The sequence below is a fragment of the Camelus bactrianus genome, chromosome 7, assembly GCF_048773025.1.
Source record: "Camelus bactrianus isolate YW-2024 breed Bactrian camel chromosome 7, ASM4877302v1, whole genome shotgun sequence".
In the NCBI taxonomy this organism is placed as follows: domain Eukaryota; kingdom Metazoa; phylum Chordata; class Mammalia; order Artiodactyla; family Camelidae; genus Camelus; species Camelus bactrianus.
The window spans coordinates 63532746-63548086 of NC_133545.1; the positions used below are offsets into that span (position 1 = coordinate 63532746).

General features: G+C 39.3%; 2 protein-coding genes across 17 annotated transcripts in view; one reads left to right on the top strand and one right to left on the bottom strand.

Annotated features, from left to right (window-relative positions):
- Positions 1 to 15341, top strand: part of MTERF1 (mitochondrial transcription termination factor 1) — a 495795-nt gene that overhangs the window by 432709 nt on the left and 47745 nt on the right. For 6 of the 12 annotated variants that reach the window (XR_012508235.1, XR_012508230.1, XR_012508231.1 and 3 more), the window contains 2 exons: positions 6374 to 6492; positions 7316 to 7503. The exons of 3 other annotated variants lie outside the window; for them this stretch is intronic. The gene's annotated coding sequence lies outside the window, so the exon portion shown is untranslated. Of the gene's footprint in view, positions 1 to 6373; positions 6493 to 7315; positions 12014 to 15341 lie in introns of those variants that run through there. 3 more of the 12 variants (XR_012508233.1, XR_012508238.1, XR_012508232.1) reach the window with 2 other exon arrangements.
- CDK14 (cyclin dependent kinase 14) overlaps positions 1 to 15341 on the bottom strand; it is a 610838-nt gene that overhangs the window by 16207 nt on the left and 579290 nt on the right. The window lies entirely within an intron of this gene.

Sequence of the window (15341 nt, forward strand, 5' to 3'; positions counted from 1 at the left end):
TTCCTCAAGTTTCCTTTGAGAGGTAGAACCTGGACCCTTCTCTCTGATGAAGGCAACTGCCAATAGGAGAAGCATAAATAGGCATTGTGGATCCTTAAACAGAGATCTAAGGAGATGATGCTCAGACCGTGAAGGGCTAAGTCAAAGTCTCTTTGCCCCAATACGATCCCTTACCCTTCCTTTTCTTCTCTATTGAAAGTCATTATCAGAGACAGAACAACATTAATGGAGGATTAAAGATAAATGGAAATTAATTCCACAGTACCCATTCTTCCTAGTTATATTAAATACCATTAATAATTGCTTTACTTCATATGCTATTTGTATTATTTTATTGTGAAAGTAAAACTTATATGGGCTCCTCATAGCTTTGTCAACGGCACCGAACTTCTATTTTTCCTGTTAAGGTAAAAACAGCATTGGCCAAGATTCTGCCATTGTTCTAATATGGCCACCTGTGTTTCCCCTCTTAGAAAGAGTCACAGACAATCATTGGAGCAGCTGGAGAGGAATTATTGTGCCTCTGGTCCCCAAAGCAACTTTCAAGGCAGGCATTTTTATTTCATCTTATGGCTGAGAAAACTGAAGCTCAGAAATACGTGTTAGAAAAGTTAAGCCCCACTCCTACTCTCTGGACAAACCTTTGTCTCTCCTGTCAATAACAGGGTTTCTTCTTATCATCAGAAAACCAACTCTTTTATATCTGACTTCACAGGCTGCTCGGGCTTCTACGGTCTTACTTTGGCTCTGTCATTTCAGAGTTGGTAGTGTTCTAGGACTTGGCCTGGAAGCTGGGCATTCTGATGATTGTTGCTCACTTTCATCTGCCTGGTTAAACCTTATCTAGACTTGTACCCTGTTCATCCCAGGCACATGAATAACCTGTGCCTTCCTTGCTAGGGGACAGCCACTTCTGGTTACATGGTGTCTCTGTAACCTGGCTTGGTAGTGCTGAGACCTCAAGGACTACATATCTTTCTTTAGGAGCCGGTTAAGAGAAAAGGAAAATGTGGAGCCAGGGATGAATCATGACTCCTCAGTCTTATTCCAATCAACACAACGTTGCCATAGCAACCACAGCTAACTGGTCCCTCCACCTTGCTCCTCCCGCTGATCTGCTTGCTGGTTTGGGTGTTCAAGGGAATCTGCACAGAACGGCTGTGGTTCTCTGATCCTCATAATTCAGTTTCACATAACTTTATACCACTTCTTCCCTTGAGCATAAAATAAAGAAACTAAGAGTTTAAAAAGCAAAATACACAGTATTTTTTTTTACCACAGTTTTCTACTGATCGAATGCAACCAGACCATTCTCCATTTCCTCCTCCTGAAGCTTCCCATGTCCTTTTCCTTCATGCGCCCTTCCCTCCGCAGGCGGACGGACACACACACACGCACACCATCCCAGGGCTACTTGGTGATATTTTTAAAGGCATATTCTGAAGAGAAGTTCTAAACATATATAGATACGGGATCCTAAGCATCTTGAAGACTTGTAACCCTTCTACAATTAAGTCAAAGGAGAGGAATTTTAGGAGAAACTGGACTTGGAATAATGAAATCAAAGCCTTTTTCATTTATGTTGACATGCCTTCCATTTAAATAATAAGGGAGGCTGACTTCCTTTAAAGCACCAAGAAAATAGGATGCTCTATAGAGGTTCGGAGAGGGTAGAAAGAAAATCTTGTGATTGTTTCAGGGGTTTTTGAAGCCTGGTGGCCGTGGTGTTGCCAACCCTGGATTGGGAAGTGATCTTCTATAAAGAGCACCAGGAGCTGTGCAAAGGCCAACGTGAGAATTCAGTGCCAACGATGAGACCAGACAGCAGAGACCATACCAGGAACTGAGCACAGAGACGGAGGGAGGTGGCTTTGAGGTCTTTTGTGTGGCACAGGCATCCTACATGGATGATACATGGAGGGGACTGAGGAGGAGTTCACCTAGGCTGCAGTTTGCAACCCACTTCAGATCTAGAAGCGTGGGGCTTAATTTCCAGTCAAACATGAGATCAGCTTGTTTCACTCTGATGCTTTCCCTTCCCTCACTTTCTTTTCTTATTGAAGCCCTCACCCCATGTTCCTTTCCCCAATTCTGACACCCAGACAAGGCTCCCATTTGTGTACCAGACTCATTTTCTGCCCTTGGAAATCTTTCTTGAATATCTTTGGGGTCACGGCAAATAACAAGGAATGACTTCGACCTTCCCTGGAAATGCTTCACATTATCTCTAAAGTTTGCTAACATTTCTGTGGTGGTCATTAGTGCTATTCACTAATCTCCAGCTCTCTTTCTTCTGGACTCTGGGTGGAATGCCCTTCCCATCTCCCCTGGAAGTTAGGCATGGCCGTTTGACCTGCTCCGACCAATGAAGCGTACATGTCCATGTGGTTGCCTTAAGGGCCAGTATTCCTCTTGCCACGTCTCTGCCGCCTACCAAGGTGACTGAGGAATCTGAGTAAAATTTAAATAATAGTATTCTTTGAAATTATAAGCATGAAATGTCGTGTATATCAAAAAGGATCTGGAAAGATACATACCAGCTATTAATAGTGGCTACCTCTGGAAGGAGATCAAGATTTTCTGGAGGTTGGAAATTTTAAAGTTTTATTAGAAGTTCCTGTGTGACTTGAATACTTTCCAGTAAGAAAGTTTTATTACTGGAATTCTATTTTTAGAGTAAATAACTTATTATTTGTATAATGAATACATACATAATGTGATGAATAACTGCTGATCCCATAACTGTGAATTGGTGAGATGGTTAATATTTGGTAATCGCAATGAAAACCTAAACCTGTCCAGCACTTGACTTAGTTGATCAGCACTGTTTAAACCCTTGTGAAATATCCTTATATTTAAGAGAAAATTGTTCAGAAAAAGAAGAAGTGAAATATGTTTCATGCTTCCCATGGTATATCAAAATTGAGTTAGTTTGTGATTTGGGGGGTAATGATATCTTTTCAATGCATTAATAATAAGCTGAAGTGATAGGAAAAAAGGCTATGATATCTACATAGAAAATAATCATGAATGTCAAATGTTGCTCAATCTCTTTAACTACAAATACATAAGACACATGTTTCTGGAGGTTCTTTCCTCCTAGAAATTTTTCATGGCTCTTTTATTTTCAGGAGTGTTGACAAGTATAAAATTTCATGTGCACATTTTTCCCACAAAGGGTATAACTAACCCTCAAAGAGAATGTTTTAATTATCACAGATTCTGTGGGGTCAGCAATAGTCCAGAGCTTCTGATATCTAAGTTCAGGCTCTTTCTGTTTCAGAATTTAAAGAGAAAACAAACCCTAAACCACCTTTTGGATTCATGTAATCGCTGAAAGGAAGACCATAGTCAAATGTGTCCCTTTGGCAAAGAACATTAATCCATAAAAATATTTTCCCCCCAAAGAAGGATTCACTCAAAAGCACAATTTCAGACTTTATCATAAACTTGGAAGATAAAGCTTTTGTAATTTGCACATACACAATGAACGGACCAGAAGCAGCCATCTAACCTACCTCAGACCCTTCTGTTCCGGAGTAGAGGAAGCTCCTTCTTTTAAAGGAGTACATTAAAATGTGGAGAAATTGGAATCCTCCTGCATTGCTGGTGGGGATGTAAAATGATGCAGCCACCTTAATGTTTATAATAGCAGTGTTCTTCATAGTAGCCAAAAAGTAGAAGCAACCCAAATGTCTGTCAGCCTAAGAATGGATAATTAAAATGTGGTTATATCCACAGAATGAGTATTACTTTGGGGAAAAAAAAAAGAAAAGAAAAGAAAGAAAAAATATAATACTGATGCATGCTGCAACTGGATGAATCTTGAAAACATTATGCTAAGTGAATGAAGCCAGTCACAAAAGGCCACATACTGTATGATTCCATTTATGTGAAATGTCCAGAATTTCAAATCCACAGAGACAGAGCATAGATTAGTGGTTGTCTGGGGCTATGGGGATGTAGGGAAATGGAAATAGGAAATGACTGCTAATAGGTATGTGGTTTCTTTTTAGAATGATGAACATATTCTAGAATTAGATTGTGGGGATGTTTACAAAACTCTGAATATACTAAAAACTACAGAACTGCACACTTTAAATGGGTGACTTTTATGGTGTGTTTAATGTATCTCAGTGAATTTGTAAAAATAAAAGAATTCTATGTTCTTTCCAGGTATAAAGTCTAATACCATAATTCCTGATGTAAGTTGCCCACTTTATAATAACAAAGATACACTGGTGGTTGTACAGAAGTAAAATATTAGAGGAATATGTACTAATGCAAAGTGGTTCTTTTTAGTGAGTGTATTTTCTCTTTATGTTATTATGGGGTATGTTCTCTTTATATTAGGTACTTATACCGTTTTTGAATTTGTATACTGAACATATGTTATTTCTGTAATCAGAAAAAAAAAGCTAAGTTATCTGAGTTTCTTAAAAAAGTTTTAAAGTAGGAGCTCTGGAAGAGAGATCAGTAGGGGCTATTGCTGAGTAAGGTGGAACTGAGTTGGGCTTTAAAGGGTGGGTGGAACTGGACAGAGAAAGGCCAAGGGAAGGGCGACAGTCTTCTAAATAGTTCTTTTATTTCTGGCATCATTGCTTACCTTCTCTGGGCTCTGAGGCTGGAGACAGATCTGTCTTACTGACCACTGAGTCCCTAGGGTCTAAGATGTGTCTGAACTGTAGGAGTGCTCAGTAAACATTAATTGGATCCATGAACAAATATCTGTTGTTAGAATCCTTTCCCTAAAATAGAGAAGACAAGTGGGGCTACCACTTGCAACATGTGTGTCTTTGTGCAGATTAGAAAAAGGGGTCCCCTTCTTCTAGGCTGATGCAGCTCCTCTCTAGGACTTGTGTCTGGGAATGAGTTCACCCATGACCTGCCCCAGTCCTGCGGCCTGACCAACCTCCCTTGTGATGGTCCCATCCTGAGCTGCAAACAGGATAAAGTCCATGCTTCTGGGGCTGGCCATCAAAGCCCTTCTCAATTTGACCCCAACATTCCTGTCCCATCATAAACATTTCCAACACTTACTCTGTGCTGAAGTCATCGTAATCCGATCCTTCCGTGTGTTGGCTCCCAATACTGCCTTCATCCCACCAGTTCAGTGATTTTAAGCCAAACACCTACCATTTAATAAAGATGAGCCTCTGCTAACACTGCTCTCAGTGACTGTCCAGGACCCGCCCTCTTGTCTTTGCATGCTCCCATTCCGACTCTCCTTCTATCTGACTCTTGACTCCTTCCTCATTTGAAGCTCTATTCCTATTCATGCGATTTAGAGCTGGATTTTAGTACGAGGTAGGAACAGTAGCTTCTGACTCTCAACTTTCCCTTCTTTTGGTCTTGTCTTCGCTCCCTTTGGACAATTTCCCTGGCCCCTTTGGACAGTAATCGTCAGCCTGTCTCCCCAGCCCACTTCAGGTGGAATCAGTACTTTCCTCTTTGATCAAAGTTTATGAAACCTTGATCATATCATGTTATGTTGCTTCCTTACATATTTCCACCTTTTAGCTTTTGGAACTTCTAAAGGAAGGAACTGTATCATCTCTTAGGCACTTAGCACTGTGTCTTTCACTATGAATGAAACATGGAGGCAGAATCTGATCTGAGCAGAGCAAGTGGGACTTTTGGGGTAGATTCTAGTAGGATGGAGTCAGATTGTGAAAAAGGCTTGACATCTAAACGGAAGAGGTCAGACTCATGTTGGAAAGAAACAGAGAGTCACTTTATATCTCTGAGAAAGGAAATGACATAATGAAAACAGCATTTTGGAAGACTTATTATGTGTCACTGTTCAGGGTGGAGGGGAACAAGGTGGGGCTCGTAGTCATAGCAAGCACTCAATAAAATGTTTGCTGTTTGACTGGTTGAGCCCAGAGACTCTCTTATGGAAACACAGGTGTGAGGTGAGAGAACAGAGAAAAGGGCAGACGTTCAAGAGACTATTCAAAGCAGATGGGCAAGCCCTGGAAGCCGACAGGAGATGCAGACAAAAGGAGCGCCAGAGCCACAGCGAGCAGAATGGGACCAAGTGGGACCACGGGAATAGAAAAGCTGGGACGGGAAGCCAACTGATAAGGGGAGAAGAACCCAGCTTTCAATACACTGAGTTGCAGTGGCTGGTCTGTGTGCACATGTGTGCTTCTGTGACTGTGAAGTAAGGCATGTCTGTGACACAAACCTTGTGCTGTTCCAACAAGTCCTCCCTCTCACTATGCACCACCCCTGCCCTGGGTTTAGTTTTCAGCCAATAAAAACAAGATTCCCCATAAAATTAATAGAAACAATCTGCTTTTTCCTTGACATAGAGAAGATTTTTCTTAATTACTTTATTTTTTTGTCCTTTGAATCTTATATCCTGTAGCTTGATTAAATCCCTTCGAAGTCAACCAAGCATTAGAGGTCTGTGGCATGAAGCTCCAAGCTCGTGTTTACTTGTCCCATGTAAACAGATTTTCCTTGGGAGGCTGAACTTCAGCTAGGGTAAGGAGTGCATGCTTTCCCTCTCTGGTGCCACATTTATTCCTCAATATTTTCAAGGAACTAAGGTCTGGTTAAAATGTTAAGAAAAACTGAGTCTCTCACAGACATAGAAAAAAAACTTACGGTTGGTGGGGGGAGGCAGGATGGAGGAATAAATAGGGAGTTCGGGATTTGCAGATACTAAGTACTATATACAAAATACATCAACAGCAGGGTCCTACTGTAGAGAACAGGGAACTATATTCAATACCTTGTTACAGTCTATAATGAAGAATATGAAAAGAAATATATATATATACACACACACACATATACATATATAACGGAATCACTATGCTGTACACCAGAAACTAACACAATACTGTGAACTGACTATACCTCAATAAAAAAATAAAAAAACAAACCAAAACAAAAACCCTGAGTCTCTGGATAATCTCTCATTGTGAGTCAGGTTTTCTAATATGAATCTCTTGCATTTCGATAGGTCTTTTCTTTTTTAAAAAGGGCTTTTCTCTTATTCTCTCAAATTCTCACAAAAGGAGGCATGTCAGGCAATACAATCCCCATCTGGAAAAGTATTCCCTGATATGAACTGAGACATTAAGGAATTTTCCAGATGATCTAGCTTGTAAGGGTCAGAGATAGGCCCCAACTGCAAGATGACGTTCTCTCCACTCTATCAAGCTTCCTCCCCCCTAAACCCCTGAAGGCAAAATGTCAAAATACTTCTCAGCGATGGGAAAAGTTGAGAGAAAAACGGGACAGAGGCTGCAGAAAATGGGGCGCTAGGGCCTTACAGTAAACCTGACTCACCTTCCTTTAGGCACTTACTCCTGGAGGCTACACGTGGCCAAGACCTAAATGTGTGCCACCCGAGAGCTTCGTGGGAAGCTTCGCTTCTGTCTCCAATCCCTCTGGCTTCCCAGCAAGGATGGAATCTGTTGCCAGAGAGCACAGACCAAAAGCTGGGCTGATAGGAGTGAGTGGATGGATGCCTGGCCCTCTCTACAGGTAGGATTACCTTTTTCTGACGTCCAAAAATGATCTGAAGGGATGCAGGTTTTCCTGTTTGTCTTAATAGTCTGTTCTCCTACTGACAGCCCATAACCTTCTGCCTAAAGCCTACAGTCACCTCAGGCCCAACGACAATGGCTTTATTACCGAAGGGAGCTCCTCATTGTAAAAGTTAAAACTAAGCAAAAAGGCACTTAAACTTACCCACAGTTCTATGTGAGCAAGAGAGAAAGACTGTTAACATTTTGCTTATAAATTTCCATCTTCTTTTTATGCATATACATATGAGTGTACTTCAGTTACTGAAATGGGGCTGGACTATACAGAACGGTTTTGCAACCTACTCTTTTCACTTAGTGATAGCACAGAGAGTATTTCAGTATGTCATTGAATATTACTTTAATGACTATTTAATAGCCATGGCATGAGCTGCATTAGTATTTAAACTTTTCATCAAAATTAGAGAGTAAACTCCTTGAAGACAGGAGTGATGTGAATTTGTAATGTATTTTGCATCCCAAGCATCTAGCAAAACTTCTTTCATGATAAACATTGATGGTGTTTACTCGGTGTGGGGAACATCTGAGTTAATCATGCGGTTATGCTTCAGTATCTCAGCTGACAGGGGAATCTGGAAACTGTGGATTAATTACAAATGATCCCGTGACATATTTAACCCAGGGTCCATGAGCTCCTTCTATGTGAGTGCAACGAAAAAAAATTCAAGGCTAGAAAGTTGTGTATTTAATGGCAATGTTGGATGTCATTAATTTCTCAACTATATAAATTCTAAATCCCAGTAAGAACACTGAACTCTTGCCCCAGCTTCTTTCATGCTAGATCAGCAGCAAGGACAGGAATTAATAAAGTTGCAAAGAGTAATCATGTGCTTATGTAAGAAATCCAGTAAGTTCTGCACCCACCGGAGTTTAGCGAGGCACTTTGGCATAGGCCCAGCTACTGAGATTTGCAGAAGTCCTGTGTCCTTGGTGGCTACTGATTAGCGTTTGGATAAAACTCAATGTTTAGCATAACTGAGGGGAAAGTGGTTTTGCCTACTTGTCCATTAGTAACACTAAAATAAAGTAATGGTAAAACCAACCCTCTTAAAGGTACAGGGATTAAACATTCCACGCATTTGCTCAGCATGTCTAGGATTGGAATCTGATCATTCTGAGTCAACAGTCTTCAACCTTTTTGGCTTGACTGCTTCATAAATGTTTATGTTAAACTATGTACTCTCCTGCACATCTTAAAGCTGAAAACGAATATTTTGATCATAAATGTAATAGCAGCAAAGAATGTAATGTTTGCCTTATTAAAAATATTGACATTTTAAAATAAAAAGATTTTACATAAATCTTTAAAACTGGTCTAGTGTAATGTAAGTATATTTGATCTATCATCTTCTGTTTTCAAAGTACATGATTCTATTATTCACAGTTGGAAATTTTACATCATATTTTTTTCTCCTGTAGTACTTCGATCCCAGTTCCCAATAGAATTTTATCCTAATATAATATAAATTCCTATTGGAATATATTTCCCATTCTATAATACTCCATAGAATAAATATATACAGGAATTTTAATTTAAAAAATTTCCCAAGACAAACTGATCAAAGTGACAAAATATTATAAAATTGAAAATAAGCATTAAACATAAAGCTAAACTTTTATTGGAAATGCATCTCTTAATGAGGTAGGTGAGGGTGGCCTCCCTTCTCCCCAAGTTATTTAGCTGACACATCCCTGGAAGCATACTATTTATTATTAGAATGAGTCTTGGGTCTTTTATTAGAAGAGGCTTTCTGGGCACCTATAAGCGGATCTACCCCTTTGTTTGTTAAAGTTTGTACAACTCAGGACAATTCTACAAGGCAAGGCTGGGGTGGATGAGAGGATGCTTTCATTGGTAATGGGGAGGAAGGGCCACTGGGAAAGGAGAAGCAGCAGGTGTTCTCAAGAAGACGAATTTTAGAACAGAGGGGAAATTAGGAAGGAGTCTGAGTATACAGGGGTACATTCATCCTAGTTTGAAGACTACAGAAATAAGGTATGATCCATGGTTTACAGGTACTCATAATTTGCTGGGGGAGACACATAAATTAACAAAAATAAAATTTAATGTGAGTGCAACAATAAGGCACAAGGTCCAAGAGGAATAACCATGACCTCTTCCTGGAGAAGTGAAAAAACGCTTCTTAAAGGACTGAGCCTGAGAGAATAAGGAAGGAGGCATTTCCATGCATAGGGAGACAGGTCTAGGGAGTGGGAGTGGGAGGCGCGGTTAGCACCCGAGCGTCTCCATGGCTGGAGCACTGAGTGTCTTGGAGGAAAAGGTGGAAAGGTCAGTCAGGGCCAGACTCTGTAGGCTCTGTATTCGTTACTTCACTCTTCTAGCCAAGGGGACCCACTAGAACATTTCTAAGCAGGGAGTGACTGATCAGATTGGAGTTTTGAAGAGAAAAAAAAACAATACCTCTCTTGGCAGTGAGGAAGATGGATGGAGGTGGGGGACAGGAGTGGGAGTAACTTGAGGCAGAGAAACAACTTAGGAAGCACACGAGGGATAAAGAGGGCCTCAATTAAGGTTAGAAGACAGTATGGGAAAAGAGAAAATGGATTTTAAGATAATATTTAGAAGGGATTGACGGGTCTTGGTGGATCACGCAACATCTGGTTAGAAAACGGGGCAGGAGGGTATAGTTTGGTGGTAGAGGGCATGCTTTGCATGCACGAAGTCCTGGGTTCAGTCCCCAGTGCCCCCATTAAATAAATAAGCAGACCTAATTACCACCTCCCCCCAAAATAAAATAAGTATGAGAGTATTAAAAAAAAAAACAGGGCACATCATGGAGGACACTTTCTAGTTTAGACAACTACATTGATGATTATATAATTAATGGGTAGGAAAGATACAGACTCTTCCTTTGAAGGTAGTTCTCACTGTTTCACTCATGTTTGTTTCTACACCACCTAAAAGATATTAATGAATACTTAAATAAAATTATCAATGCATTTGACCTCACGACTTCCAAGCTCAATAAGATGGTACCTCTAAGCAGGTTTTAAATTTTATGATAAAATTTGTGGACTGCACGTAACTGACCCTTAATAATAAAATGACAATCGAAAATCTAGTCCAGTTGTTGAAAATAATAGTACACATTTAAAAAATTAAATATACTTTAGAAGACTGAACACATCATCCAATTGGAAATGAAGCAGTCAAATATTAAAATTATTAGCAGTTTGGCCTAAAATTATATAGTGTCAAGAAAGTTAGTTCCATGTGTCATTACGAGTTCTACATTATAAAAGAGACTATAAAGTGGCATTTTAAAAAAACTCAAAAAATGTGTTGTATTTACTCATGTAACAATTCTAGTCATGGTAAATAGGGAGATAAAGCCTGTTTCAGTTGGAAAACCACTTTAAAAAATAAAAGACTTCTGGAAATGGATGGATGGTGATGGTCGCACAACACAATATATTTCATACCATTGAACTGTACACTTAAAAATGGTTTAAAAGGTAAATTTTATGTTACGTGTATTTTACCACAACAAACATTTTTGGAAAACAACTGAATTGAAAACAAGAAATCAAAAACAAGCTATAAAAATATATTTGGTTATAATATAGTAACTTAAAATAATTTTCCCTTTTAATTTGGTATACTTTTCATTATAAAAAAAATCAAGTACAAGCAAACTAAAATTATTTTTAACTAACGAATCAATTTTCACTAAAGTGAAATGACTTCATTGTATCTCTGCACTCAAAAACCATCTTCCTATGTGGATGGTACCAAGGTGTCTAATATTGTAGTCTTTAAACTACATTAAATATTGTTTTAAGATGAGAAAACCTGCAATTTTACAATGTATTTTATCTATTATGCATGCACACACACACACAGAATCATTTATTTCTGCCATCATCAGAACTAGAGGGTCAATTCTGATGCAGTGGAATTACTCATGATACTGAAACAATAAAATACTTAAAAGCAAAATTTTTCTATGCAAAATTAAAACATAAGTATGTAATTTTTAAAAGAGCCCCAAATCCAGCACTTTGGGGAGAAACATGCCAAACTGAGCATTTATCATTATTTTTAGACTGATGATGAAATTTAGACTCTGGTCCCTTCTGTATCTGTGAACTCAAAGGGAACAACTTATCATAGCATCACTATTTGACCTCTAAGGAACAGCTCATGTCATCACAGAGCAAAAGTGCTGGCGAACATTTATCTAGATGAAAGACCACAAGCAGTTAACCTGCTCAGCAGAGGCAGTGCAACCAGGCAACAGGATAATGACCTCTATCCAAATGTGGAAGGTACATCAATTTAATACCCTGACAGCTTGACAAAAGATGATGGCAGCTCAGCAGGAAAATATTAGCCATGATAACGCAGGGTACTGTATGTGAAAAGAATGAATTATAAAGCACAATGCTATTTGGGCCGAGTAGGGATTTTTTTTTTTTAACCAACTTTATATTTAGGACGGTAGTTATTCCTAAAACCTCCTTCTATTCTCTTCTACCTGAAGAATATTCTGATAAAAGTAAAAAGGCAGTGTGGATTAAATTGATAGCTTAAACACAAGTCGAGTTTCCCAACCAACCCAGGAGATGCTGCACTTCATTTCTGGCAGGCTTGTTACTGTCTCAGAGCAGAAAAACCTGGGCATTGATAAACTGGTCTAACCCATTTGAAAAGAGAGGTAACTCAGATATGTGCGGATGGGACCAGGCTTAGTGTGTGTGTTATTTTGTTTTATTTTGAAAAGGAGAATGTATCTGGCACATGTTCCGGTGCTTTGGATCTTTCGCTATAAAACCTGCACACTGCAAATTCAGTTTAAAAAGTAATTTAATTTTCAAATAGTAGCATGATCATGCTTGTATGTTTATTCAAGGACCTTTACTCTGCGACAGGGTTTCAGCCTGTGAGGTTTTCTCTGCACATGGCAGGCAGCTGTCAGAACCAGTGTGAGGGGTGAAAGGGCAGCCCGGCTGCTCTGTTAAATCACGGGGTTCCATCAACATCTCAGAATTCCTGCCGAGTGGGAGCTGGGAGACCACAGATTAGAGTACACTGGAGTGTGTATATTAGGTCACTCAGTGTCTATCAAAGCAGTATCACGCCGGTGAGCTGTACAATAGATTTTACTATGTTCTGTTCAAAGAAAATATAAGGAAAGTGGACATGTGTGTAGCAGACCACAGCTGAACACTGAATTTTTCTTGTCTTTAAATGGACGGATTTATTATCACAAGATGAACGAAGAATAGGGGCATGATCAATGGCTTTGGAAATCATGCAAAGCTGGTGGTTTTATTCTGTTCTTGGAAATGACTGTTCAGCAGATGCATGAAGAAGCAGATAGAGTCCCTGGCCCTGCACAGTCAAAGGGCTGGAATCAAGGCCCAGCACGACCCGGAGCTGGGTAACGGCTGTGGCCTTGGACCATGAACATGTTCTGCTATCCTGGATGGTCACTTCACCTCGGTTACATAAAACTTCAGCATCCTCTTTTGTAAATTTAAAATAACAAGATCTGTCTTATCTACCTCTCAAAATGGGTAAACAAACTAACAAAAATTCCTAGATGAAAAAGGACTTTTTTTAAAAACTGAAAGGAGTGCAGCATGATGGTATGTGTGGTATTTGAGAAACATCTGAGAAATGGAATGTAACTTGTATTAATGGATATTTGGTCTACATATAAAAATAGAAAATACCTACTTCTTCAGTGTTTATTGTTTTTCTTATTAACAGACTAAAATATATGTCACCCAAGGAATCCTGTAGTCTTTAACAAGATAATGAATATAATATGATTAGCACCATGCCTGACAAGTGAAATTTTAAAAAGCTTAAACATTTTGTTCACTATTTTATTTTTCAATTATGACTTCTGTAAGAGCCTTTTTTTGCCTGTGCTAAGCATATCCCTGAATTTATATTAACGATAGCCAACACTAACAAAATGTTTACCACGAGCCAGGCACTGTTCTAACCACTTTACAAAAGTTAATTTATCTCACTCACATGACTGTATATAAAGTGGCCCCAATGATCAGTTCTTAGGGTGGATCACCATCTTACAGAAAACATCAGGCTCTGCATATGATCTCCTTTTGGGTTTAAATACATTTTCTAATCTTGTAAAATGTGAACAAACCAACCACCTTCTACAAAACAACTTCATTTCATACCCTATGAATCAGACACTACTCTTTCCACATTTTTTTTTTTTTCAGATGAGACTACTATGCCCCAAGAAATTAAGCGAATTCCAAAGCGACCAAGTGGCAGACTCAGGAGTCATACCCAAGTAGCCTGGCTCTTAACACACTGTACTTACTGCCTCTTTGCATAAGAAGGGCCCAGAGACCCCATTACCTGGGGCAACTTCTTGATGCCCCCTTGGCCCATACAGGAATCCAAAACCCAGACACCAGGTGGAGACCTAATTAATTTTCCACAAAATAGCTCAAAATGCAATGTTGCACTGAGACTGGGCTCACATTGGAGCCATGGCCCTGTTTATATTACAGCAATAGCTGGGCAGTTATAGCAACAGCTGTTTTAGTGTGAATGAATGTAGCAAAGGCCACCATGTCAAAAATTCACTTCCCAGGTAGGGGGGAGCTGAAGAGACGCCTGACGGCCTTATGTCCACATTCACCAGGTGAACTACAACCTGAAATCTACTTCTAACAGTTGCCACTCTGATGCAGAAAACATACCCTATAATGAGACAAATGTTGGGGGGATTGTTTGTCTTTTTTGAAAATTGGAAATATTTTTCCTCCTTATTTGGAAATAAGTCCTTGAAGAAAATCTTTAAAAGATGGTAAAGAAATTCTTAGATTGAATTCCATTTTGCCTGTGTGTTACTGGTTGACGAAAGTGTGAGATACAAATAGGCATATATAGAGCTGCATGTAACAGCTTTGCAGCTTTCCCTTCAATAAATTCAGAGACCGTCTTTGTATCCAGTGACCTTTTAGGGAGAATTTAAAATCAAAAATCAAAAGACACAGTACAATTTGTCTACACCAAAGGACCCAATTATAATTCCCAGCCTCATCTTTTATGGTTACTTCTCAAAATTCAGCTTAGGTGGCAAGAAGTGAAAAATAGTCCTCTTTTCTGAATAATACCCTCAAGTGAAGTGAGGATCTCAGTGCTTCTTTTCCAGGCTCTGGGGCTGGTGCCCTCTTTGGTGACTGATTCTGTAATGGGTTTCACTGGCAGGTCCAGGAGCACAGAGGCTGCCTGCCTCTCTAAATTTTAATAAATGATCAAATCAGATGCAAATTGAGCTATGTTCCTAGGACAGGTCAGAGAGACCAGGGGATATACTCTTTGAACAACAAAACTGAAATCGAGATGCTTTAACAAACACATTCACATGTACTCAGAGACCTTACAGACTGAAAGAGAAAATGCCAAGTTGCTTGGGTGGTAAAACCAGCCCAAACCATTACCTTTTGGGCTGGATCAGCACCTTACCAAAAGTATAATCAAATAAAAATATAATTAAATAAAAATGTATTATGACCCTTTTGCGGTTAAATTCATTTTCTAACCGAACCATCTGACTGCCTTCTACAAAACGATTTTGCTTCATAGATTTTGTCATCATTGGGGCAGCTAAAACCCACTGCATTGCTATAAAAGAATTAAGAGGCACTTCAAGTTTAGCCTCTCTGCAAGGCCATCCTATTTATTTATAAATTTTATTAATTCTGAAGCCAGTCGCTCCTCAATGGTGTATTTATGTTCAACTAGGTCAGGTCCATTGGGAT